This window comes from Eurosta solidaginis, chromosome 1 (assembly GCF_040869045.1).
Source record: "Eurosta solidaginis isolate ZX-2024a chromosome 1, ASM4086904v1, whole genome shotgun sequence".
Lineage (NCBI taxonomy): Eukaryota > Metazoa > Arthropoda > Insecta > Diptera > Tephritidae > Eurosta > Eurosta solidaginis.
Genome location: NC_090319.1, coordinates 49,734,138 through 49,762,068, shown reverse-complemented (window position 1 = coordinate 49,762,068; position 27,931 = coordinate 49,734,138). Strand labels below are relative to the sequence as shown.

Genomic DNA, 27,931 nt, shown 5'->3' with positions numbered 1-27,931 from the left:
GTTGGCCTGAAGGTTTAATGTGGCCACATAAATCGTTCCCGAGATGGTCGGGCCAGCACCTTAATGGTGCTGTGGTACCGGAGCGTACCGGATCTGTATCCGGCAAAGGACCATCACATCGATAACACTCCCCAAAGCCTTCGGGGAGCAACCTTATCGCTACAACAACAACAACAACAAAAAGCGGATGAACTAGCTAAAAAGGGCGCATCCCTTGAATCTTGCTCCGTAGATGTCCCAATTAGATTGGGCGAGATTAAGCGAAGGCGAGAGGTGGACATGATCGACCAAGCGGGAAAGGATTGGGTACAAGCGCGGGGCTGTCAAGTGTCGAAGATTATGTGTAGGTCTTACAACCTTAGACTAACACAGTTGCTTCTATCATTAAAAAGAGAGGACTGTAGACTCATGACGGGTATTCTGACTGGTCACTGCCTTCTGGCGTCACATGCCTTTAAATTAGGCTTGGTCAGTGATAGCAGATGTAGGAAGTGTGGGTTGGAGGAGGAAACGATCGAGTACGTTCTGTGCTCGTGCCCTGCACTTGCCAGGCTAAGACTCCAGCTATTCGGAGTGATACAGCTGTCAGATCTAGAAGCAGCAAGTGGCTTAAGTCCTAGGAAGCTTCTAGTATTTGCCAAGAGGACGGAGTTATTTTATAACATAGGTCCTGGTTTTTGATAGGGTTTTTCAGTTTGGTCGTTAAAACAAACTTCTGGTAACACTACGGACTCAATCAGTCTATGTGAGGTCCTCATGGACCGGCCAGTTCAACCTACCTACCTCACAACGAATGCGGCACTCTTGTGAGCTGCCCAGCTAATTAAAAAGTCCTAAGGCGTACCGTGGGTAAACACACTTCAAAAGAAAAATCGCTGTAAGCTTCTAACCTCACCTAAACGAACAGCAGCTCTGAGAGTAACCTACGCTTATAGCACTGTACAGGACAAGCCGTAAAAGTTAATACCAGAAAAATATCTATCGACGTATCAGCGCTTGAAAAAATAAGGTTATGGGAAACAAGAAATCACGCGAATCAAGAGCGCATGAAAGTCGTTAACAAAAAGAGTAGGAAAGAAACGTTTAGGCTATGGAAAGTATGATGATAAAATGAACAGCGAGGCAAATGAACAGCGAAACTAATCACAGATATTAAGGCATGGAGCACCATAAGCTTTGGTGAGGTAAATCAATACGTAACTCAAATGCTTTCTAGACATGGTAACTTCAAAAAATACTTGTACAGAATTAAAAAGTCCGGAGATACTTAGTGTGTTTAGGGCGATGCATACGAGTATGATGCTGAACACACCTCTTTCTCCTGTTCATGATAAAGCCCGAACCGATAAATGCTCCAGTGGCCGAGAAGAGCGGCAATAAATCAGCAACTTCCCCCAAAATCACACTCAGAAAGTTCTTTAAAACCACCCTGGAGTAATGGGAACGGTGACGATTTCAAGACGGTTCCAAAAGGGGAGATTTTTAACAGCAACAATGGAACATTGCGGTAGTTTAAACTACAACTTTGACTAAAGTTTAACCTTCCACTATAGCCGACTAAACTGAGGTAAGCAGTAAAATTGTATGTAAACTTCAACTGTAGCTTATGAAGTCCTCAGGACCGCCCGGTTCAGCACAACCTACCCCAACCTTAACTGTCACTGTAAAACCGAGCGTAAGCACATTATCTTAAACTGTTTACAATGTTTGGATAATATCTTTTCGAAATTTGTAGTTTATGTGTCTTTTGTACCCTGCCAATAAGGGTTGGCATATTCTGTGATTTTTTAAGAACTATGTGATTGCAAAGTCGCAGTGATTTTAATCCGTTGCGGTGACTGAACAATGATACAAAAGCAGTTCGCAAGCACGCATAGCAATAATAACAATCATAAAATCAATCACACATGGCAGAGCCATACAAGTGACGGCAGGAAATCAGCTGATGAATACTTTTTTTTATCTGATTTGACATTTCAACTTCTGGCCCAGTACGATTTTAACATCAGGTAATCTAATTACACAAACAAAATGCATGGAATGTGTACATTTGTTTGTATGTATGCAGCTCTGCTACAACCTTGTATGGTCCCACCACGCAATAACAGATCCCATCACAGCAAAACTCTTAGATGTAACTAGGAGTAGCTGACTAAGTAGCAGCAGACAACGCTGCAGTAAGCTGCATCTACAGCTAAATGGTCGCAGCACAAATCACAGGTTCATTGGTGCGTATTGTCGTATGTTATTATTTCTTTCTTTGCGAAAACTGTGATTGGATCTGTGACCGCGTTTATTACTAAGCGTGAAAGTGAACGAGATGCAGCTGAAGTCACGGCCAGCAAACTCTACAATTTTTTTTTTGGAGCCTTAGTTGTGATTTACCTCTACACACAAATATTTGTCAACTCTACTGTAAGTAACATAAATAGGTATGGAATGTGTAACTCAAAAAAAAAAATATTTTTTGTAGCGGCGCAATTTATTCTGGATTTGCCCATTCGTGTATAGATGTAATAGAGAGAGTATATATAAGCATTTATAGCACATGTTTAGGTATGCAAATAATATTAATAATCTTATGCACAAAATCTGGCTCAACTCTAGAAAGTTTCGATATCCGATTGCTATAAATGTGGGCCATGTCATAAATCACTGTTTTTACATAAACAGTTCTTATGCCAACTCTTATCGTTCATTCAATGCCAAATATACAATTTGATATGGGTTTTGGCTAAGGATTTGTTTTTATGCAATATATGTATATGTCACGCTAGAATTAAGAAATAAATACTCATTGGATTTTTATCGATTGCATTGTGATTCAGTTCTCTTTTTATACTCAGAGCTCACAGAGTATATTAACTTTGATTGGATAACGATTGGTTGTACAGGTACAAAGGAATCGAGATAGATATAGACTTCCATATATCAAAATCATCAGTATCGAAAAAAAATTCGATTGAGCCATGTCCGTCCGTCCGTCTGTCCGTTAACACGATAACTTGAGCAAATGTTGACGTATCTTGATGAAATTTGGTACGTAGGTTCCTGGGCACTCATCTCAGATCACTATTTAAAATGAAGGATATCGGACTATAACCACGCCCACTTTTTCGATATCGAAAATTTCGAAAAATCGAAAAAGTGCGATAATTCATTACCAAATACGGATTAAGCGATGAAACTTGGTAGGTGAGTTGAACTTATGACGCTGAATAGAAAACTAGTAAAATTTTGGACAATGGGCGTGGCACCGCTCACTTTTAAAAGAAGGTAATTTAAAACTTTTGGAAGCTGTAATTTGGCAGTCGTTAAAGATATCATGATGAAATTTGGCAGGAACGTTACTCTTATTACTATATGTCTGCTTAATAAAAATTTGCAAAATCGGAGAACGACCACGCCCACTTTTAAAAAAAAAAATTTTTTTAATTCAAATTTTAAAAGAAAAATTAATATCTTTACAGTATATAAGTAAATTATGGCAACATTCAACTCCAGTAATGATATGGTGCAACAAAATACAAAAATAAAAGAAAATTTCAAAATGGGCGTGGCTCCGGCCTTTTTCATTTAATTTGTCTAGGATACTTTTAATGCCATAAGTCGAACAAAAATTTACCAATCCTTGTGAAATTTGGTAGAGGCTTAGATTTTAGGACGATAACTGTTTTCTGTGAAAAAGGGCGAAATCGGTTGAAGCCACGCTCAGTTTTTATACACAGTCGACCGTCTGTCCTTCCGCTCGGCCGTTAACACGATAACTTGAGCAAAAATCGACATATCTTTACTAAACTCAGTTCACGTACTTATCTAAACTCACTTTGTATTGGTGTAAAAAATGGCCAAAATCCGACTCTGACCACGCCCACTTTTTCGATACCAAAAATTACGAAAAATGAAAAAAATGCCATAATTATATACCAAATACGAAAAAAGGAATGAAACATGGTAATTGTATTGGTATATTGACGCAAAATATAACTTTAGAAAAAAACTTGGTAAAATGGGTGTGACACCTACCATATTAAGTAGAAGAAAATGAAAAAGTTTTGCAGGGCGAAATCAAAAGCCCTTGGAATTATGGAAGGAATACTGTTCGTGGTATTACATATATAAATAAATTAGCGGTACCCGACAGATGATGGTCTGGATCACCCTGGTCCACATTTTGGTCGATATCTCGAAAACGCCTTCACATATAAACTAAGGGCCACTCCCTTTTAAAACCCTCATTAAAACCTTTAATTTGATACCCATATCGTACAAACACATTCTAGAGTCACTCCTGGTCCACGTTTATGGCGATATCTCGAAAAGGCGTCCACATATAGAACTAAGGCCCACTCCTTTTTAAAATACTCATTAACACCTTTCATTTGATACCCATATCGTACAAACAAATTCTAGAGTCACCCCTGGTCCACCTTTATGACGATATCTCGAAAAGGCGTCCACCTATAGAACTAAGGCCCACGCCCTTTTAAAATACTCATTAACACCTTTCATTTGATACCCATATAGTACAAACAAATTCTAGAGTCACCTCTGGTCCACCTTTATTGCGATATCTCGAAAAGACGTCCACCTATAGAACTAAGGCCCACTCCCTTTTAAAATACTCATTAACACCTTTCATTTGATACCCATATAGTACAAACAAATTCTAGAGTCACCCCTGGTCCACCTTTATGGCGATATCTCGAAAGGCGTCCACCTATAGAACTAAGGCCCACGCCCTTTTAAAATACTCATTAACACTTTTCATTTGATACCCATATAGTACTGTAACGAATTTTTATTTGCAAATCCTCTTATTTGCAATCCTCTGCTAAGTTCGAATCACTAAACTGTTGAATAAATAACTCCAATATTGAATGATGGAAAAATGGCCTTTATTAAGTACTTCACAATAACACTCAAACTGTGCAACGAATAGCTTAATAACCAAACTGATATCTTAAAGGAAACTGACTTTCAAAATAATAGTGCTATTGCTCGCTAGATATCGTCTTACTCGTAACTGCTTGACAATTCAAATCAAACTGAATTACTTCTTACTCGCTGGCGCCGCTTTTATAGTTTACGCTGCATACTTCTAGGCTCTTCGATTTCCAGAAGTTACTAGTTCTTTCGGCTACAAAATCGCCAGCCACAACTACGTGCACAAATTATTGCTCTCTCTTGTGACAACTCAGATAAGGTATATGCATGTGTTTGTAGTTTACAGTCTCCCGCACACACATAAGCGTATAAGTAAATTCATCGGTGTGTGACATCTCATCTCTTGCTGCCTTGTATGTAAATGTTGCTCGTCGGAATGTGTACATATGTGTAGACGCAATTATTTATTCGTTTATGTAGATACATAATGATTGAATTATTGATGTGCATTCACGTCACTGGTTAGATCGGCTTAGAGCTGGCAGCACTCCTTAGTTTTGCTAATATCCGTGACACTGCCCTACACCTAAGTCTGATCGTCCCGATCAGACAAATCTCTCGATCTAAACGCTGCTAATCTCTCCAAATGAACCACTTTCATTTTGGTTCGTGGTTTGGTATTGGTTTGTATGCGGTACACTACATCGTTGATCCGTTTTACAACTTTGTATGGGCCTTCCCAGTTACACTGCAATTTCGGGGACAAACCTTTTTTTCGTTGTGGGTTGTATAGCAGCACCAAATCTCCTTCCTGAAACCCTTCCGAATTAATTGCTTTATCGTACCTCGCTTTCATCTTGTCACTCATAATCTTTGCTCGTTGCCTTACCAGATCGTGTATCTCTCTCAGCTCTTCTTCTAAGACATCAGTGGATTTCTTGACATTCCTCTCCGCATCGGCATCTATCCCATACTTCAAATCAGCTGGCAGTCGAAGGTCATTGCCAAAAATTACCTTTGCGGGAGTTTGGCCCGTTGTGTCATGTACTGCCGATCGGTAGGCCATCAAGAATAATGATATGTGTGTATCCCAGTCCTTATGGTACTTGTCGACTACTTTCCTTAAATGCTCCTCCAATGTTCTATTGAAACGTTCCACCATACCATCGGACTGAGGATGCAATGCAGTTGTCCGTGTTTTTCGAATGCCCAACTTCTTGCACAGTTCTTGGAACACAGCTGATTCAAAATTCCTGCCTTGGTCAGAATGTAACTCCATTGGTACACCATACCTGGCAACCCATTCGTTTTTAACCACTTCTGCTACTGTTTCTGCTTCTTGGTTTGGGATTGGGTATACCTCTGGCCATTTACTGAAATAATCCATAACCACCAGTACGTATTTGTTTCCGCGGTTGCTAGTAGGAAATGGACCTGCGACATCCATGGCGATCCTTTCAAATGGTGCACCTGAAATATACTGCTTCATCTGGCCACGACTTCGGGTTTTGGGCCCTTTCGCTCTGTTGCATACCTCGCAATTGGCAATCCACTCGGTGACCGACTGACGGCAACCAACCCAATAGAATCTCTGCTTAATTTTCTCGAGTGTCTTCGTGATTCCAAGATGGCCTCCACTTGGACCATTGTGCAACTCGCTGAGCACGTCAGGAATCCTCTTTCTGGGAACAACTATAAGTTTCTTCTTGCACTGACCATCCTCACTCTCCCATACTCGATGCAAGCAACCGGATATCAATTCCAAACTGTTCCACTGTGCCCAATATGACTTCGCAATGGGACTCTCTGCTGACATATCCTCTCTGCTTGGTCTTTTGTTTCGTTCGAGCCCTTGCATAACATGTGACAGATCCGTATCTTCTAGCTGACACTTTCTTAGTTGTTCCTTGTCCCATTCATCCGTACACGTTATAGTCATTAGCCGGACATCTATAATGTCTTCTTTAGCCTCGGCCTTTGAACAGTGCTTGCATTCCAAACTACATGGCCTTCGTGACATTGCATCGGCATTTCCATGGGTACTACCTTTTCGATGCTCAATGGAAAAGTCATAGCTTTGAAGTCGCTCGATCCACCGTGCCAATTGTCCTTCCGGATTACGGAACTGCAGAAGCCATTTCAATGCTGCGTGATCTGTCCTGACATGGAATCGCTGGCCGTAGAGGTATTTGTGAAAATGTTTAATGCACTCTACCAATGCCAACAGCTCTCTCCGCGTAACACAGTAGTTCCTCTCTGGTTTTCCAATCGAACGGCTGTAATATGCAACTACCTTCTCCTGTCCATCGACCAGTTGTGATAAAACGCCTCCTATAGCATATCCACTTGCATCTGTATCTAGAATAAATGGTGCTCCTGGAATCGGATATGCTAACATTGGGGCAGTGCACAAACGCTCCTTCAATGTTTGGAAAGCCACTTCTTGCTCCTTCTTTCATTCAAAAGCTTTGTTTTTTCTTGTAAGCTCATGGAGGCTATGGGCTACGCTGGAAAAATTTGGTACAAATCGGCGGTAATATGTGCACAGCCCAAGAAAACTTCTCAATTCATGTAGATTCTGTGGTCTTGGCCAATCCTGTACAGCCTCTATTTTTTCGTTCGCAGTGCAGATGCCCTCTGTCGTTACCTTGTGACCCAAATAATTGACTTCCTTTTTAAACAGCGCACACTTTTTGGGACTTAACTTCAGACCAGCGCCAGCTATTCTCTGGAAAACTTCCTCCAAGTTCTTAAGATGTTCATCAAAGTTCTTGCCCAATACGATGATGTCGTCCAGGTACACCAAGCATGTTTTCCAATGTAGTCCTTTCAGTACCTGGTCCATGAGTCTCTCAAAAGTAGCTGGTGCATTACAAAGTCCAAAAGGCATCACTGTAAATTGCCAAAGACCATCACCGACACTGAAGGCTGTTTTCTCTTTATCTTCCTCCTTCACCTCCACTTGCCAGTAGCCGCTTTTCAAGTCCAGCGTGGAAAACCATTTCGTACCAGATAGCGAGTCCAGAGTGTCGTCAATTCTTGGCAATGGGTAGCTATCCTTTTTCGTTACGTCATTCAACTTCCGGTAGTCCACGCAAAACCTCATTTTTCCATCCTTCTTTTTTACAAGTACTACCGGTGAGCTCCATGGACTAGCTGATGGTTCGATGACGCCGCTGTCGTTCATTTCTTGAATGATTTGACTCACAACTTCCCGCTTCGCCAGTGGAACCCTACGTGGAGCTTGACGGATCGGTCTCGCATCTCCAGTGTCAATTTGATGTTTCACAACGTTGGTGCGGCCTGGTTTGGAATCATCCTGGTCAAATATGTTCGCGTATTTTATGAGCAGTTGTTTTGCCTTACTCTGATAGGCTTCCTCTAGCCCATGCGTCCATGCCGTGATATCATTTGAAAGATCAGTATTACTAGATGAAACGTATTCCTGGAGCTGTTCACAGTTAATAACTACTTCGGCCTCTTGGCATCTTCCCAAAATAGCTCCTTTGGTCAAATTGAATGGTGACTTGAACTCATTGAGTACTCTTACCGGAATACGTCCATCTTGTTTTGTCATAGCCAGGGTTTTTCCTACAAGTATGTTCAGTGCTGATTTATTTGCTGCTTCGACAACCCACAATTTGTTTGTCCCACAATCTCCATCAACCTTTGCCCAGATGACTGCTTCTGATTTTGGTGGTATTTGCTGACTCTCTTCCACCAGCACTCGTTTACTGCTGTAGCCTCTTTCGTAGCCGAAATTAAGTGGCACATCCATGTTCTTATATCGCATCGTCTTGCCTTGCATGTCGATCTTGATGCCCTGGTCGATTAAGAAGTCCACTCCAATTATGATTTCATCAACAATCTCTGCCACTATAAAATTGTGTACTACCGTGACGTTCCCAATTGCGACTTCACATGATACTTCTCCTAGAACCGTGCTGTCTTCTCCAGTGGCTGTACGCAATCTTGCTCCATGCAATGGTGTTATCTTCTTGTTGACTAAATCCGCTCGAATGATGGAATGAGATGCACCCGTATCTACAGTCAGTAAACGTTCCTTTCCATCCACATGTCCTCCGACAGTAAGATTGTTTGACCTTCTTCCAATTTGTGAGATAGAGATTATGGGGCATTCAATTGAGGGAGCCAGCTGTCGCCCCTTGCGGCTGACTCGCTTTAGTTTAACGATTGAGTGGACTTGGAGATTTGCTCATCTCCTTCAGCTCTGCGTTTACGGCCACCCACATTGTTGGAGCTATTGGGACCGGTGCTGCAATGTCGTGCAATATGACCTGGGTTGCCGCACTTGAAACATTTAATAACTCCGGCATTTTTCTGTTGTGATCCCTTCAGTGCTTCCAAAATTGTGTCTACCCATTCTGGCCTTTCTACTTCTACACGATGAGCCTTATATGCTGGTTTACTTAATAGGGAGGCAGTTTCCTGAGTCAATGCATGTGATACCGTTTCAGCAAATGTCAGTTTTGGGTTCGCGTATGTAGCTCGCTTCGTTTCCACGTCTCGTATGCCATTTATAAAACTCTGGATTTTTACCCTCTCCGTGTATTCCACGGGTGCGTCCGCATTTGCGAGATGAGCCAATCTTTCAATATCTGAAGCAAACTCCTGCAATGTTTCATTTGCTTTTTGGTAGCGGTTTTGCAACTCAATTTGGAATATCTGTTTCCTATGCTCGCTTCCATAACGTCGTTCTACAGCAGCCATCAATGCTTCATAATTGTTCCGCTCTCCTTCGGGAATCGTCTGTAGAATTTCCGCTGCTGGCCCCTTCAATGCCACGAATAGTGCAGCAACTTTATCTTCCGCATTCCAGTTGTTCACTGCTGCGGTCTTCTCAAACTGTAGCTTGAAGACCTGGAAAGGAAGAGAACCGTCAAAAGATGGAGTTTTTACCTTCGTATTGCTCGCTGAAGCAGTCGGCCGATTAAGTTGCAATTCCTGTATACGACCTCTCAATGCATCCACCTCTGCCTCGAATTTTTCTTCAAACTGCGTTATTTTCTCGTCCATACGCGCTTCGAGTTTTGATGATATACGCGCCTCTTGCTCTTTCAGTTGTGTTTCCATCATTGATGTAATCTGTGTCGACATTTCTGAAATACGTGTCTCATGTGTTTCCAGCTGGGATGCCATATATGCCTTTTGCTCTTCCAATTGTGATGTTATACGGGTTTCCTGTTCTTCCAGTTGTGATGACATGTTGGTGGATATTTGTGATGACATTTCTGTTATACGTGCCTCTTGCGCTTCCATCTTAGATGTTACTGTCGATGTTTGAGCAGTTATTGCAGCCAATATCATGTTCAAGTCTGTGCTGGTAATTGTCTGTGATGATTCGTTTTTCTCTTCAATTTTTGTTGTCTCCTCGCCATCAAGATGAAAGACATACTCTTCCACATCAATTCCTTCTAATTCCATTGCCTCTCGTAGTCGTGCCTGAAGTTCGAGTTTAATGCCAGTTGTATTCAATCCACGGTTCTCCAACTCCTTCTTCAGTTGCGGGATCTTCAATTCACTTAACTTTGCCATGTCCTTGTTGTCCTCTGGAATTTATTCAACAATTCCTCTTCTGACACCAATTGTAACGAATTTTTATTTGCAAATCCTCTTATTTGCAATCCTCTGCTAAGTTCGAATCACTAAACTGTTGAATAAATAACTCCAATATTGAATGATGGAAAAATGGCCTTTATTAAGTACTTCACAATAACACTCAAACTGTGCAACGAATAGCTTAATAACCAAACTGATATCTTAAAGGAAACTGACTTTCAAAATAATAGTGCTATTGCTCGCTAGATATCGTCTTACTCGTAACTGCTTGACAATTCAAATCAAACTGAATTACTTCTTACTCGCTGGCGCCGCTTTTATAGTTTACGCTGCATACTTCTAGGCTCTTCGATTTCCAGAAGTTACTAGTTGTTTCGGCTACAAAATCGCCAGCCACAACTACGTGCACAGATTATTGCTCTCTCTTGTGACAACTCAGATAAGGTATATGCATGTGTTTGTAATTTAGTCTCCCGCACACACATAAGCGTATAAGTAAATTCATCGGTGTGTGACATCTCATCTCTTGCTGCCTTGTATGTAAATGTTGCTCGTCGGAATGTGTACATATGTGTAGACGCAATTATTTATTCGTTTATGTAGATACATAATGATTGAATTATTGATGTGCATTCACGTCACTGCTTAGATCGGCTTAGAGCTGGCAGCACTCCTTAGTTTTGCTAATATTCGTAACAGTACAAACAAATTCTAGAGGCACCCCTGGTCCACCTTTATGGCGATATCTCGAAAGGCGTCCACCTATAGAACTAAGGCCCACGCCCTTTTAAAATACTCATTAACACCTTTCATTTGATACCCATATAGTACAAACAAATTCTAGAGTCACCCCTGGTCCACCTTTATGACGATATCTCGAAAAGGCGTCCACCTATAGAACTAAGGCCCACGCCCTTTTAAAATACTCATTAACACCTTTCATTTGATACCCATATAGTACAAACAAATTCTAGAGTCACCCCTGGTCCACCTTTATGGCGATATCTCGAAAGGCGTCCACCTATAGAACTAAGGCCCACGCCCTTTTAAAATACTCATAAACACCTTTCATTTGATACCCATATTGTACAAACGCATTCTAGAGTCAACCCTGGTCCACGTTTATAACGATATTCCGAAAAGGCGTCCACCTATAGAACTAAGGCCCACTCCCTTTTAAAATACTCATTAACACCTTTCATTTGATACCCATATAGTACAAACAAATTCTAGAGTCACCCCTGGTCCATCTTTATGGCGATATCTCGAAAAGGCGTCCATCTATAGAACTTAGGCCCACGCCCTTTTAAAATACTCATTAACACCTTTCATTTGATTCCCATATCGTACAAACACATTCTAGAGTCAACTTTGGTCCACCTTTATGGCGATATCTCGAAAAGGCGTCCACATATAGAACTAAGGCCCACGCCCTTTTAAAATACTCATTAACACATTTCATTTGATACCCATATCGTACAAACAAATTCTAGAGTCAGGCCTGGTCCACCTTTATGGCGATATCCCTAAATGGCGTCCACCTATAGAACTATGGCCCACTTCCTCTTAAAATACTCTTTAATACCTTCCATTTGATACACATGTCATACAAACACATTCAAGGGTTACCCTATGTTCTTTTTACAACATGGTGATTTTCCCTTACTTTGTCTCCACAGCTCTCAACTGAGTATGTAATGTTCGGTTACACCCGAACTTAGCCTTCCTTACTTGTTTTACATTGGTAATGGTTACCGTGCGTCACATACCTAAAGCTTAGCCTGGGAGCGAGATCGGATGGAGTTTACACATTGATTGTTCTAAGCCCACTTAAAGAACCACCATTTAGTGAACAGATGCTACTGGTTTCAGTGGTACTAAGGGAAGTATTGATAGTTTTATTTTTGAAAAACAAAAACATTTTTGAGGGGCTATCAAATGATGCCAACATCGATAGTTTTGCAGCTCTAGAACGACCCCAGACTTCACACGGAGTGGCTACAGCATCCAAAACTTGGGCCATTGAGCACGAAGTTTGCGATTGAGTCAACGTGATGCTGAACAATGTTAAAAATGGGTGCACCTTTACTACATCGACCTCTGCTTGGAAGACATTACAGTGACAGCTTAAACTAGCCGCTCATATCCACCACAAATATTGGTAGAACTCGCCAGCTGTAAGCAACATCGTGATTTTTAAATCAGTATGTTATAAATCGCAGCTCACAATCACGCTTAACAACAATCGCTATCACAGGACCCAATCACAACTTTCATATGTTTGATTTATATGTACATTGCCTCATCGCATTGTTCCTGTGACGCGAACTATGATTTCAACTGTTGGTAAGCGTGATATCGAACGAGACGCTGTGATAAAATCACAGTTACATGACTATTTTCGAACTCTATGGACTCATCATAATCATTACTTGGCGCTAAACGATTTCGGTTGTTTCGTAATAAGACACACCGACCAACCCTGTTTCGAGTCAACTCACGCCAATTGAGAGCAGCAGGGTAAGTCCAGTCTTCCTCCACTTGCTTCTCCCAACTCAGTGGAGCTCTCTCCCTTTCTCTGCTTCCAAATGCGAAGCGCCGTCATTCATTTTCATTACATGACCAAGCCAGCGAATCCTTTGGCTTTTATTTGCTGCATTATCCTCATTATCGCATATAGCTCATGCAACTCATCACTATACCTCTTTCGATACTCGCCGTCGGCATCACGAACAGGACCATAAACTTATGGAGCCCATGATTTCGAGTCATACAACAGGACGGGTATGATGAACAACTTGTAGAGCCTGATTTTTGTTAGTCAAGAGAGGACTTTACTTTTCAATTGCCCACTCAACCTAAAGTAGCACTTGTTGGCAAGGGTAATCAGCTCAAAAGAGTATATCGGCTTTTCGTAACGTCTGCTGCAGTGTTGAGAGCAATTTATCTATTGAAATTTTATAACATTCGGCCAGCTCCTCAATCCTTTCCAGAAAGTCATTACATTCTCTGTAATTACTGAAGACGGGGTACTCACATAAATAATGGGAATCGATTCGAGGGCGTTTTGATTTGGCTGTTCTTTTCTGACTTGATGTCCTCTTCCACCTCTCTCAATAAATCTTCACTTGATTTGCGGCTTCGTTTTGCTTTAACGTAAGCGCAGCGCATAGCCCAGCCACAGTGGAGCCGTAGAGCAATATGCGGTGTATCTTACATTCTTCGATTAGTCTCTCTTTACTTAGCGGATATATCGAGTTCAAGTTACCGATATTCAGATGATTGAACTTTTTCTCTGGCTGTTGTTGTTGCGTGTTCAGCTGTCCCTCTCCCTTCGTGTTGGTGCTTGTTGTTGGTTTTACGCCGTCGTCGATGGAGATGGGTCCCTACTCGGGCGCCTTTTGTGAAGTGATTTTTGTCGAAGGCTGAGGTAAACTCAGCCGCTCCAGTGCCAAGTAGAGAAGCCATCAAACTTCCACTAAATAATAAAACATATATAGTATTTAAGCGAACATGTGGAAACATACGACCCAGCCATTTTCCTTTATTGCCGACAGCCTTAGTTTTCAAAGAGCAAGACAGAGAGTGAACGACGGTATTGGTGAGAGCGCAGAAAGCGGTTATCAGAATAGCGATGCCAGTTCAAAGAGTGACGACGGGCACGGTCCCAATTCAAGCGAATTCAAATAATTAATAGTCCAAAATTATTTTAGAATGTTAATCCTACACTGAAAGAAATAGTGCTAGTAAAATCAAAAAATCGGTTCTGTTGCTCTTGACTTAACGGAGATTCGGTGAAATTGATCGAATTATGGTTAATTCGACCGAGTTCTTTGTCAAGCGAACAAATTAGTTTAGTCATTTCAACAGAAGAGAAATTCTCGCTCTTACTTTAACAAAATTTTGTAAAATTGACAGATTCCTAATCAATCTAACTAATTTTTCTGTTAACACAACTGATCTTACGGGTCATTTCAACGGCGATCAACTGTCAATTTTTACGCTCACTGCGCTCTCTACTTTGAACTTATGTATGCTGTGTACTATATGTATGCACATATTTGCGTATGTATATGGCGGCCGACGTGGTGTGATGGTAGCGTGCTCCGCCTACCACACCGAAGACCCTGGGTTCACACCCCGGACAAAGCAACATAAAAATTTTAGAAATAAGGTTTTTCAATTAGAAGAAAATTTTCCTAAGCGGGGTCCACCTCGGCACTGTTCGGCAAGCACTCCGCGGGTATTTCTGCCATGAAAAGATCTCAGGGAAAACTCATATGCCGTGCAAATGCCGCAACATATGTACTTTCGTATAAAGCTGTCGCAACAACGTTTTTTGTTCATTTGACTACTAAAACGGTCAATTACGAATCAACGATTTGTGCGCAGTTGATTCAACATCTTGTTGCGATGGATAAAAACTGACAAAAATTTCGGTTGAATTGACCCGTATTTCGGTTGATTTTACCAGTCTTTTTCTTTCAGTGTATTTAAGGATTATATTAATAATCTAAAAAATGTATTTACACACAAATGTGCCACAAATGACAGCTTCTACTACTGATTGCATCACATGTTAATAAACGATTCCATATTAGTATTAGTGCAACTATGCTAAACGCTTCACTGATTTCTCTATGTCAAATCCTAAACATAATATCCGTTGCGAATGCGTGCATATATATCTTACACAGGAATGTTATCATTGTTATGCTTGCAACTGTTGTTGTTGTGAAAGCTCAGTTTGTTGATCAAATTTATGTTAGTTGGTAGGGTTGGTATACACCCTTGCTTACTGTTGTTGTGTTATTTTGTTGAGTGTTAAAACTATTATTTGATTGTGAAAACCGCGACACCCAAAACAGATGTTCGAAACCAACAGACCAACACCGAAAGCGTTGTTGCAAACAAATTTCATTCAACTGCAATAGAAAATCTTCAACAATGCTCTAGAAGCATCTTAGATAATAAATCAAGTGTAAGGCGTTGCAATATGTTCTACTCATAATATGTGAGAAGGACAAATGTTGAAAGGAAACAGCAGCAACTATGGAAGCACCAGACAATAAACAGCTGCTAGATGTTCGGCGTTGGAGTGTAAACATATGTTACGTGCATTAGAGTGCTTCAAAAAAATATTAAATTTCGTTGAAAAGGCACAAGCTATTTATACTATGTTCAAACAGAAAAATAAATTGAGGCCATTTCGATTTAAATTGAGTGGTGTTCTTACAACTCAATTTAGCTTACACAATAGTAATTTGATAGCTGGTTGGCTCATCTCTACAGCAACAATATACCTTTGTTCAGACTGTTGTCAAAATGTGCGTGTTGATATTAGGTAAATGGAATGGAATGAAAACATAAAACTTTGCAATTTTTGTGTGTTGTAGGAAATTGTGTTCAATGTTTTGATTTCATTTTGAGTTTGCCATCCTCTTTTGACAATCCCTACTCCAATGAATTGAAAAAAATAATATCAGCTGATGAGGTGGACCAACCATATAGTTGAGCCATGCGTAACTGACGTTTAAATCTATTCAATAAACACACTTTACAAGGTTGTATTTGCAGTTTGAAACAATTTATTACGCAATTTTTTTTTAAATTGGTAATTTATTATTAAAATTTATTATATGATAAATTGTGTAATAAATTGCCCAAATGGTATAAATTGCCAATTTGGTGTGTGTTTGTACATAGTATTGTGTTGTGAGAGGGTGGGGGAGAATGAGGTGAGTGAGTGGCATGTACACGTATTCCGAGAATTTTACGGAAAATCGTAAAGTTTGCCAACTTTTGGCTTACGTATTTTCAATGCCAATATACAGATATTAATATTGATAAAATAGTGAACAGCGGAAATACTGCTTATAAAAGCACTGCTATAACTAAACCCAATGTTACTGAGCTTTCGATAGCGCGCCTATAAGTATTCCACACAATTAGGAATAAAAACATATAGAATTAGTATGTGCCTAATGGTATATAAAGTAATTGCAACAAAAAGACAATACTCAGAGACCAATAGCATTCATATGGCCGAGTGGATAAAGGCATCTGCCTTTAAACTAGTATAAAGTATGAATGTTGGAGATTTCGTGTTCACTAACTCAGCTCCCGAAATGCTAGCTGATGAAGAAGTGAAATTCAGAAACATGTCCTGGTAACCGTCACCGTTTGCAAACTTTGTAATTATACTCAGCTGAGCAGAGCTCACAGAGTATATTAACTTTGTTCGCACAACGGTACCCCGTAACGGCATAAACTATTCGAGATAGATATAAACTTCTATATATCCAAATGATCTGGGTGAAAAAATAAATTTATTTAGCCATGTCCGTCTGTCCGTAAACACGATAACTTAAGTAAATTTTGAGGTATCTTAATGAAATTTGGTATGTAGGTTCCTGGGCACTCATCTCAGATCGCTATTTAAAATGAACGAAATCGGACTATAACAACGTCCACTTTTTCGATATCGAAAATTTCGAAAAACTGAAAGAGTGCGATAATTCATTACCAAAGACAGATAAAGCAATGAAACTTGGTACGTGGGTTGACCTTATGACGCAGAATAGAAATTTAAAAAAATTGTGGACAATGGGCGTGGAACCGCCCACTTTTAAAAGAAGGTAATTTAAAAGTTTTCCAAGCTGTAATTTGGCAGTCGTTGAAGATATCATGATGAAATTTGGCAAGAGCGTTACTCCTATTCCTATATATGTGCCCAATAAAAATTAGCAAAATGGGACGACAAACACGCCCACTTTAAAAAAAAAAATTGTTTTAAGTCAAATTTTAACAAAAAATGTAAAATCAGTATATAAGTAAATTATGTCAACATTCAATTCCAGTAATGATATGGTGCAACAAAATACAAAAATAAAAGAAAATTTCAAAATGGGCGTGACTCCGCCCTTTTTAATTTCATTTGTCTAGAATACTTTTAATGCCATAAGTCGAACAAAAACTTACCAATCCTTGTGAAATTTAGTAAGGGTATAGCTTCTATGACGATAACTGTTTTCTGTGAAAATGGGCGAAATCGGTTGAAGCCACGCCCAGTTTTTATACACAGTCGACCGTCTGTCCTTCCGTTCGGCCGTTAACACGATAACTTGAGCTTATACTTATCTGAACTCACTTTATCTTGGTATTAAAAATGGGCGAAATCCGACTATGACCACACCCACTTTTTCGATATCGAAAATTTCGAAAAATGAAAAAAATGCCATCATTCTATATCAAACACGAAGAAAGAGATGAAACGTGGTGATTGGATTGGTTTCTTGACGCAAAATATAACTAGAAAAAATCTTTGTAAAATGTGTGTGACACCTACCATTTGAAGTAGAAGAAAATGAAAAAGTTCTACAGAGCGAAATCAAAAGGCCTTGGAATCATGGCAGGAATACTGTTCGTGGTATTACATTTATAAATAAATTAACAGTACCCGACAGATGATGTTCTGGATCACCCTGGTCCACATTTTGGTCGATTTATCGAAAACGCCTTCACATATACAACTTAGGTCTACTCCCTTTTAAAATACATACTCATTAACACCTTTCATTTGATACCCATATCGTACAAACACATTCTAGAGTCACCCCTGGTCCACCTTTATGACGATATCTCGTCCACCATAGGGTCCACCTATAGAACTAAGGCCCACTTCCTTTTAAAATACTCTTTATTACCTTCCATTTGCTACCAATGTCATACAAACACATTCCAGGGTTACCCTAGGTTCATTTTCCTACATTGTTATTTTCCCTTATTTTGCCACCAAAGCTCCCCGGATCCTTTTAATAAATCGCCATAGCTGAACAAATTTACCTGAGACCCACAATATTTAATATCTTGGTCTTACAGATAGAGGTTGAAGGAATTTCGAAAAATTTAGTAGTGGCGCGCCCAAGTCCCTTCGCCTCCAAGTCCCCTTGAACTTTCTTATAGGTTGCTGTAACTTTGCATGTATTTACCTCATTATCATTAACTGGCGCTTAACAGCCTAAGCTATATTGGCCGTTTCATAACAAGTCACACCAGCTATCCCTGTTTCGCGATAACCTCCTTCTTCCTAACTCAGTGGAGGTCTCCCTTGCTCTGCGTCAAAACTGCGGTGTAGACTATAATACCTTCTTGGCCGGGGCGTATTCGTTCTTGTTGGATTAACGATAAAGACACTATCCGAAGGTTTAGGAGTGTTATCAGTGTTATCGATGTTGATGATCCGTTGTTGGAAATAGATCCGGTACGTTCCGGTAACCAAGCACCATTGGGGTCGCCAGAGCCTCGCCTGATAAATATTTCCCTCTCGTAGTATCTCGAGACCCTGTGCGTCGATCGCAACCAAACCTATGTGAAAGTTTGAACAAAATCGACCGGCGCATCTCTTCAAACACCGGCTACAAACTAAAACACATTTTAGGCTTTCTTTTTATATATTGTAACGAATGTTAGCAGCACTGAGCGATGCTATCGTCTCTAAGCCGATGCTAACCAGTGACGTGAATGCACATCAATAATTCATCATTATGTATCTACATAAACGAATAAATAATTGCGTCTACACATATGTACGTATACGAACATCTGAGCGGCAATGCACAAATACATGCATATATCTTATCTGAGTTGTCACAAGAGAGAGCAATAATTTGTGCACGTAGTTGTGGCTGGCGATTTTGTAGCCGAAACAACTAGTAACTTCTGGAAATCGAAGAGCCTAGAAGTATGCAGCGTAAACTATAAAAGCAGTGCAGGCGAGTAAGAAGAGTTCAGTTTGATTTGAATTGTCAAGCAGTTACGAGTAAGACGATATCTAGCGAGCAATAGCACTATTATTTTGAAAGTCAGTTTCCTTTAAGCTATCAGTTTGGTTATTAAGCTATTCGTTGTACAGTTGGAGTGTTATTGTGAAGTACTTTAATAAAGGCCATTTTGCATTACTACAAATTGGAGTTATTTATTCAACAGTTTAGTGATTCGAACTTAGCAGAGAAAAAGCAAATAAGAGGATTTGCAAGTAAAAATCGTTACAATTGGTGTCAGAAGAGGAATTGTTGAATAAATTCCAGAAGACAACAAGGATATGGCAAAGCTCAGTGAATTAAAGATCCAGCAACTGAAGAAGGAGTTGGAGAGCCGTGGATTGAATACAAGCGGCGTTAAACTCGAACTTCAGGCACGGCTACGAGAGGCAATGGAAGCAGAAGGAATTAATGTGGAAGAGTATGCCTTTCACCTTGATGGCGAGGAGACAACAAAAATTGAAGAGAAAAACGAAACATCGCAGACGGTTACCAGCACAGACTTGAACATGATTTTGGCTGCAATATCTGCTCAAACATCGACAGTGGCTTCTCAACTGGAATCGCAAAAGACAGATATAACATCCATGATGGAAGAACAGAAGACACGTATTGCAGAAATGTCGTCAGAAATAGCATCGAAAATTGAAGCACAAGAAACGCGTATTTCACAAATTTCAGCACAGATATCATCTCAGATCTCCACACAACTAGAAGAGCAGGAAGTCCGTATATCATCTAAACTGGAAGCGCATATGGAAGAAAAACTAACCCAGTTTCATGAAGGCTTCAGTGGTCGACAGGATAAAATCGAGGCCGAGGTGGATGCTTTGAGAGGACGTATCGAGCAGTTGCAACTAAATCGCCCAGCAGTTTCAACGAGTAATCCAAAGGTAAAGACACCATCCTTTGACGGTTCTGTTCCTTTTCAGGTCTTTAAGCTACAGTTTGATAAGACCGCAGCAGTGAACCAATGGAATGCTGAAGATAAAGTTGCAGCTCTGTTCGTGGCACTGAAAGGGCCTGCCGCGGAAATCTTACAGACCATCCCAGAGTACGAGCGGAACCATTACGAAACATTGATGAGCGCTTTAGAGAGACGTTACGGAAGCGAGCATAGGAAACAGATATTCCAAATTGAGTTGCAAAACCGCTGCCAAAAAGCAAATGAGACATTGCAGGAGTTTGCTTCAGATATTGAAAGATTGGCTCATCTTGCAAATGCGGACGCACCCGTGGAATACACTGAAAGGGTAAAAATCCAGAGTTTCATAAATGGCATACGGGACGTGGAAACGAAGCGAGCTACATACGCAAACCCAAAGCCAACATTCGCAGAAACGGTGTCACAAGCTCTGATTCAGGAAACAGCGTCGCTTCTGTGTAAGCCAGTTTTCAAAGCACGCCGTGTGGAAGTAGAAAGGCCAGAGTGGGTAGACCCAATTTTGGAAGCACTGAAGGGATCTCAACAGAAGAATGCCGGAGTTATTAAATGTTTCAAGTGCGGCAACCCAGGTCACATTGCACGTCATTGCGATCTTGGTGCTAATAGTTCCAACAATGTGGGTGGCCGTAAACGCAAAGCTGGCGGAAATGAGCAAGAGCGTGTCGAATGTAAAGAACGAAAACTTGCCCCGGCTATTGAATGTCCTGTGATATCTGTGTCGCAAATTGGAAGGAAATCAAGCAGTCTTACCGTCAGAGGGAATGTGGATGGTAAAGAGCGTGTACTGACTGTAGATACGGGGGCATCTCATTCCTTGATTCGATCTGAATTAGTCAACAGGAGAGTTAAACCGTTACCTGGAGCAAGGTTGCGTACGGTCACAGGCGAGTATAACCAAGTCCAGGGAGAAGTGATATGTGAAGTACTGATTGGGAAGGTCATGGTTTTACACAAATTCGTTGTGGCGAAGATCGTTGATGAAGTCATATTGGGAGTGGACTTCTTGGTTGACCATGGCATCAAGATCGATATGCAGAAAAGGGTGATGCTTTATAAGAACCAGGATGTGCCAATTAACTTCAGTTTGGAAAAAGGTTTCAGCAGTAATCGAGTACTGGTGGAGAAAAGTCGACAAAGGCCACGAAAGTCAAAGGTAAAGGTTGATGAAACGAATGGGCCAAACAAAGCGAAATCAAAAGTACCTGCGACAAAAACACCGGCATTGACAAACCCTAATGGACGCACTAAAACGACTGCAAGAATTTTGCAGGAAGCATGCAAGGGTGGTTTCAAGCCATCGCGCACTTCTGTTGGGAAACGGCGGAACGATACTGTCAAGCCAATCCGTCAAGCGCAAGCTCTGCGAAGTAGTTCATTGGTCAAACAACAGAGTGTGAGGAAACGACTAAGGATAATGAGTAGTAAGATCAAACGCAGGTACAATGAGAACAATAATTCGGAAGGGTTCTTGGAGGGAGATTTGGTACTGTTAAACAACCCTCTCCGGCGGAAAGGTGTTCCAGCCAAAATTCGGTGCATTTGGGAAGGCCCGTACAAGGTTGTGAAGAAGATCAGTAATTCCATCTACCGCATACAAACCATTGGGAAACCACGAAATAGAAAGGTGGTTCATTTGGAGATGCTAGCGGCGTTTAGATCGAGAGATTTGTCTGATCGGGACGATCAGACTTAGGTGGAGGGCAGTGTAACGAATGTTAGCAGCACTGAGCGATGCTATCGTCTCTAAGCCGATGCTAACCAGTGACGTGAATGCACATCAATAATTCATCATTATGTATCTACATAAACGAATAAATAATTGCGTCTACACATATGTACGTATACGAACATCTGAGCGGCAATGCACAAATACATGCATATATCTTATCTGAGTTGTCACAAGAGAGAGCAATAATTTGTGCACGTAGTTGTGGCTGGCGATTTTGTAGCCGAAACAACTAGTAACTTCTGGAAATCGAAGAGCCTAGAAGTATGCAGCGTAAACTATAAAAGCAGTGCAGGCGAGTAAGAAGAGTTCAGTTTGATTTGAATTGTCAAGCAGTTACGAGTAAGACGATATCTAGCGAGCAATAGCACTATTATTTTGAAAGTCAGTTTCCTTTAAGCTATCAGTTTGGTTATTAAGCTATTCGTTGTACAGTTGGAGTGTTATTGTGAAGTACTTTAATAAAGGCCATTTTGCATTACTACAAATTGGAGTTATTTATTCAACAGTTTAGTGATTCGAACTTAGCAGAGAAAAAGCAAATAAGAGGATTTGCAAGTAAAAATCGTTACAATATGTATAAGATTTCTGGGCCATAGTTTTAAATAAAAATATTTTTAGATACTTTTATATCAAGTAATGACGTAAAAAATGTTACGTATACGCACAGGTACCCGTCTACTCACGTGGTACGGATATGTTTGGGTGCTGCAATTGGTTGGTGTTTAACAACACAACGTTTTCATTTTATTTTTCGTCACACTAATATATGCATACAAGCATACATACATATATACAACAATGCTTATAAGAATATATGTAGGTTTATATATAAAAACAAATATAGGACTGCAGTACGCAGCCTGCCAGAAGTGTTTCAACTTCCACGTTCTCTATTTTAGCCAATTTATCCTGCGAAATGAAAACGGAAGTTGAGATAAATGTTAGTCTTTGCTTGTAATTTGTTTTTGTGGTGCGTTGTGAAGTGATCGGAAGTGTTGTCTAGTTTACCAAACCATACGCACATACACACATACATACGTCGTTACATATATTAGTGCATACAGACATTTCTAACACTTTTTCAAATGCAAGTGACCCATGCGAAAATTTAACTTTAATAGTGAAATGTTAAAAGAAACTAATACGAAAGCGAATACGAATTCAGAAAGTAAATATATGTGTATGTATGCATGCACGTAATGAAGAAGAATAGAGGAGATGCAGAGAAAAATGTTGTTTTCCTTTGTCAAACGAATATGACTTCTTACAGAGTTAATGGTTCCTAATTAAAAGAGACATATTTTCGTTATTATTGTCAATTTATTTTCTACTGACTATTACCGCGCACTTTGCTGTCGCAGAAAAACAAAATTCAGAAATTTGGTTTAGTAATAACTAATGGTGAATATACATATGTATACATATAGTGAGTTAAGGGGCCTAAAATTTACCCGCCGCAGCTATGCCTGTCGTAAGAGGCGACTAAAATACCCAAACGGTTCAAGCGGTTTCCAGCGCAGTTAATAGCTTCTCCAACCCAATTGTCAAACTCACGTACCCGTGCCGAATTCTGTTGCTTTAGCAGACGATGCTCTGGCGACCCCAAGTTCTATGGAGCTAGGGGTGGGGAGAGGGATGGCCTAGAAGGTTCAATGTGGTCATATTAAATCGTTCCCGAGATGGTTGGGCTTGTACCTGTATGCTGTTGTTGTTGTGTTAAAGGTGCTTCGCCCCATTCAATGGGCACGACCACACACAAATTGTCATCAAAGTCCTCTAACGAGAGTCCAAGGAAACTTGCAGTTTCAGCAGGGGTAGATTGGTTGGTGTCATTCAGAGACACATCGGGTGCAGGGTATACATTACTTATGTCGGGGTTGATTCTGGACAAGTAAGAATTTAACCTGCTACAGTATCCAGAACGAAGTTGGGCCAGGGTGACTCGTGTCTCCCTTGGTAGTGTACTTACTTCTTCTGCGCCGTAATGATGCTTGTTACCGGAACATACCGCATCTATTTCTGGCAAAGGACCATCAACATCGATAACACTCACCAAAACCTTCGGGCAGTGTCTTTATCGCTACGACAACAACATATATATTTCTCTCTTCTTTCTCCCTATTCTTTAGCCACTAATTTTTCTTCCACTTCTTTTCTTTCTTCTAAATCTTTTCTTATACCTCTATTTCCTCCTTTAACTCTCTATTATCGTATCCCTTTTCTCTTCCTTGCCTCCTGCCTCTCGCTCTTCCTTCTGAGTATAAATTTCAAGCCAGTCGAACCATAATTTTTTTTTTCTATAAATCACTATACGACCCACTATCTGGAATAAAGATTGTTCTATAAAAAAGTCAAGGTATAAAGTACCGAAGTATGAACTTTTAAGCAAATGAGAAAGTTTCGGAGTTGTCACGAATGGTTCTAAAAGTATGTGTGTGATATTAAAGATTTTGTTTGTATGACGGGTATGCGCCATGCACGGGAGTGCCCAGAAACACTCCCAAACACAAAATCACCAACGTGAAAAAAAAATTTCGAAATCCTTTCAAAATCGTTGCAAAATATGGTGAGATGAGTGCGTGACTGACGATTGGAGTTTAAGTGTTCTTTGCATAGTCCACAAGGGGAATCCTGCAAACTGCGCCAACTATCGCGGAATCAGGCTTCTTAGTATCGCATATATGTAAGTTCCCGTCAAGTGTATTGGGCAAAAGATTGAAGCCCGTTGTGAATCGGCTGATTGGACCTTATCAGTGTGGCTGCAGACCTAGTAAATCTACCATCGCCCATATTTTCACTATGCGTCAAATCTTGGAAAAAACCGACAAAAAAGAAGCTGCCTTAGTCACCCTTAAACCTAAATGTACCGTAGTCGCAAAAGCGGTGTAGAGAGTGGCTTGAACCAAAGGTTATGTGGGCTAATTTCGAGAAACATCAGCCAAAAATGTTAAAGAGAAAACGAGTAAGGGGAAATTTTTTTGTAGTTATGCAAAAGTAAACCTTAAAGCTTCCTATGGCTAAGTACACACACACATACATATATATTAGCCACCAGAATAAGGTCGCGCGCAATTGCCAGTTGAATATAAATCATGTCAGTCGCGTCAAATTCAATTCTGTAACGCCCAACTGAGAATAACTGAAATGAAATTCAACAACAATGACAAAGCGTTAAGACATACAAAACAATCTCCGACTCCCTGGCGTTAGGCTCAACTATTCGAATGCATTTAAATCAAATCAAAACCAAATTCATCATCATTATAGCCATCGTTATTAAGATAATCAAAAACATCAGCCTTGAGATGTACAAAAAACTTCGTTTATATTTTACGTAGCCAAGCTCAAAGACGATAAATAATAATTTGAATACGTACGACTGACTGAGTTGCGGTTGCAAGGAAAGGTGTCAAAGGACCTTTCGCATACAGCATCGTTAACAACACTAACCAAATCAGAATAACAGATTCATGACACGATGAGACTACAATGGGAAAATGAATATCAAAAAAGATAGTCATATATGTATGTATGTATGTATGTATGGAATGTACCATAAAACAAGATGTACGACTGTTTGACACATTTGGCACGAATACCTGACAGGTGCGTATTGGGATTGGAGGGTTAAAAAAAACGATGTCATTAAAAAATGAAAAAAGTGCGCATTGACTTTTTTGGAGCCAAGTAAAAAGCCGAGAAAGACAGTCAAATAAATACGTAATGTGTATGTGCTTCATTAGGTTAGGTTACAGTTACTGTCCCACAAAGCAGAATCCTTTCCTTCTTTAAATATATAAAAAAAATGAACCAGTTTGTCCATCTAACGTACAGAAGAATGTCCATGATGTGAGCTATTCAGTCGATGAAAAGTTTGTTCAAGTGTTTAAAAATTAAACAGGCCAGATCAGTACCTTTGCAAAGGAGATGTACAACACTTTATATCTCCTCTTTATACATACTGCTGCGACGGAATCATTAGTTGGGATTCTCATGCAATCTTCATGTTCTCCCATCAGACTGTATTCTATTAATGTCCCAATCAAAGGGCCTAAGTAGACACGATTCACAAAAATTACAAAAAAGATTCTCATTTATGCGAGAATGAGGGGGCGAAGTTTATGCCTACGAGGCGGCAGAGATTTCAGAAAAGGAAAAGAATGGCACTGCCGATGCGCCGTTGGCCAAAGCGGCACGTTATATACATATACGTTATTTTGATATGTCTGGCAGCTGTAGAAGCTAATGTTGCTTGTGCTCAAGCTTTTCTGCTCATTGTTGCATCAGCTCGGCTCCACAAATGAAGTTGCTTTGACGAAAGAGTGAGCAGTATAGAAGAAATAAACATGAGACCTAATGGCGTGATTGCGAGGATCTTTAGATGGTGGCTGATGGGTATACGTTGTTCCAAAACTGCTGCCAGCAAATTCAGCGGATGACGGACGGATTCAAAACGGAGGCCAATTTTCGGCTGCTGATTGAGTTATGAAGGGAACACTTTTGCTTATTGGTAGATATTGAGGGATATGAAGAATACCGCCATTGCTGAGGACGTAATACGCGTTCCTCCACCGGATATGACGAAGGGAGTATCAAAAGTGCCCGATAATGACCGACTACCCGCCCGGACGTTGAAAAACGGAGGCAAAGAGGTAGTAACCCTGCAAACACAGTTGTCAAACTAGTACTCCAGTATAGATTATCTACTCCAGATGTCGCTTTGCATAAGGTAATTTTTTTTTTGATTTTTTGAATAGTACTCCCTCGAAGATGTTACATAGAGTGCTCAGAAGAACACCCAAACCGTATTAGGTTACTCTGACTTAGGACATCGCAATGTTATTGAACCACTCGCTTTATGTTAAGTAGTGGAGTACTTGTAAACTTCTTAAGGTTTTTTAATGAACTGAATGAGCTTTGCGCTGACTAGGTGTTACATTTGAGAATGAAAAAAGACCCTCAGGTCAGGAAGGATTCTTATCAGTTTTGGAAACAGGATTACGTACCTGCCGACGGTGACCTAAACTTTCTATGATCCAACTTTCTATGAGGACCAGTCTTTTGTCGGACTTACGCGGTAGAAGCTCCTTCTGATTGAGTGCCCCTCTACTCCGGACCGCACCTAGGGGTGCGGTAGGGTTAGAACCCCCGCAGATTCGCGAAGACATCCATCTATCTTCAAAACTTACCCGCCAACTATGTACTAATGTCTTTGAATTCCGAGTACTCTGGATACTCACACAACGCATGCATCAAGTCACCACGCAGCGCCCGACATGCACAACCTCCATTGCGATAAGGTTCCTCTAACAACTTCCTCTAACCGACACATACTTTCCAACTATCTATCTCTCCACACTATCGTCGGCCACCCGTTCAACCTCAAGCATGCCGTTGCTATCCTCCTTCTCAACCTAAGAGAAAAAGCATACGTTCGGTCGATTGAAGCAGCACCTACATCGCATCCGAGGATACGGTGCGACAAACGGGAAAGGGTGCTACCACCATACACCTCTGTATGTTCAGCATGTCATGACCTTTCGATACCGTAATGCGTTCATACAAGTAGCACAAGCTACGAAGAGGCTGCAACATATTGTACGAACTGCACGACAACTCAGGCCCCCCAGTCATTCCGAATGATGCGCAAAAAATTCCCGGAATTAACCATCATCTTTTCCCGCATGAACTCTAAGTATGGGAGGACGTTTATTCGCTCGCCTAGGCCGGCCACAGGTATTTGACTTGAGCCTTTGCGAACAACCGGTAGGCGATTTCGCAACAATCTGTCCTTGCGCAGTATTGTTACGGTTTTGTCTACCCTCACGTAAGCGCGCCAGTTTGGCACTATTTCGCATATTGCATCGATGTTGCGCTCCCCAAACAGGGCGCCCTTCATCATGTTCCATATATATGGATTACAGATGGATCCCAGCGAACAACCTCGAACCTGCTGCCTCTCCACAC

General features: G+C 40.6%; 1 protein-coding gene across 5 annotated transcripts in view; it reads right to left on the bottom strand.

Annotated features, from left to right (window-relative positions):
* Positions 1 to 27,931, bottom strand: part of LOC137239274 (hexosaminidase D) — a 182,654-nt gene that overhangs the window by 146,367 nt on the left and 8,356 nt on the right. The gene's annotated exons all lie outside the window — the stretch shown is intronic.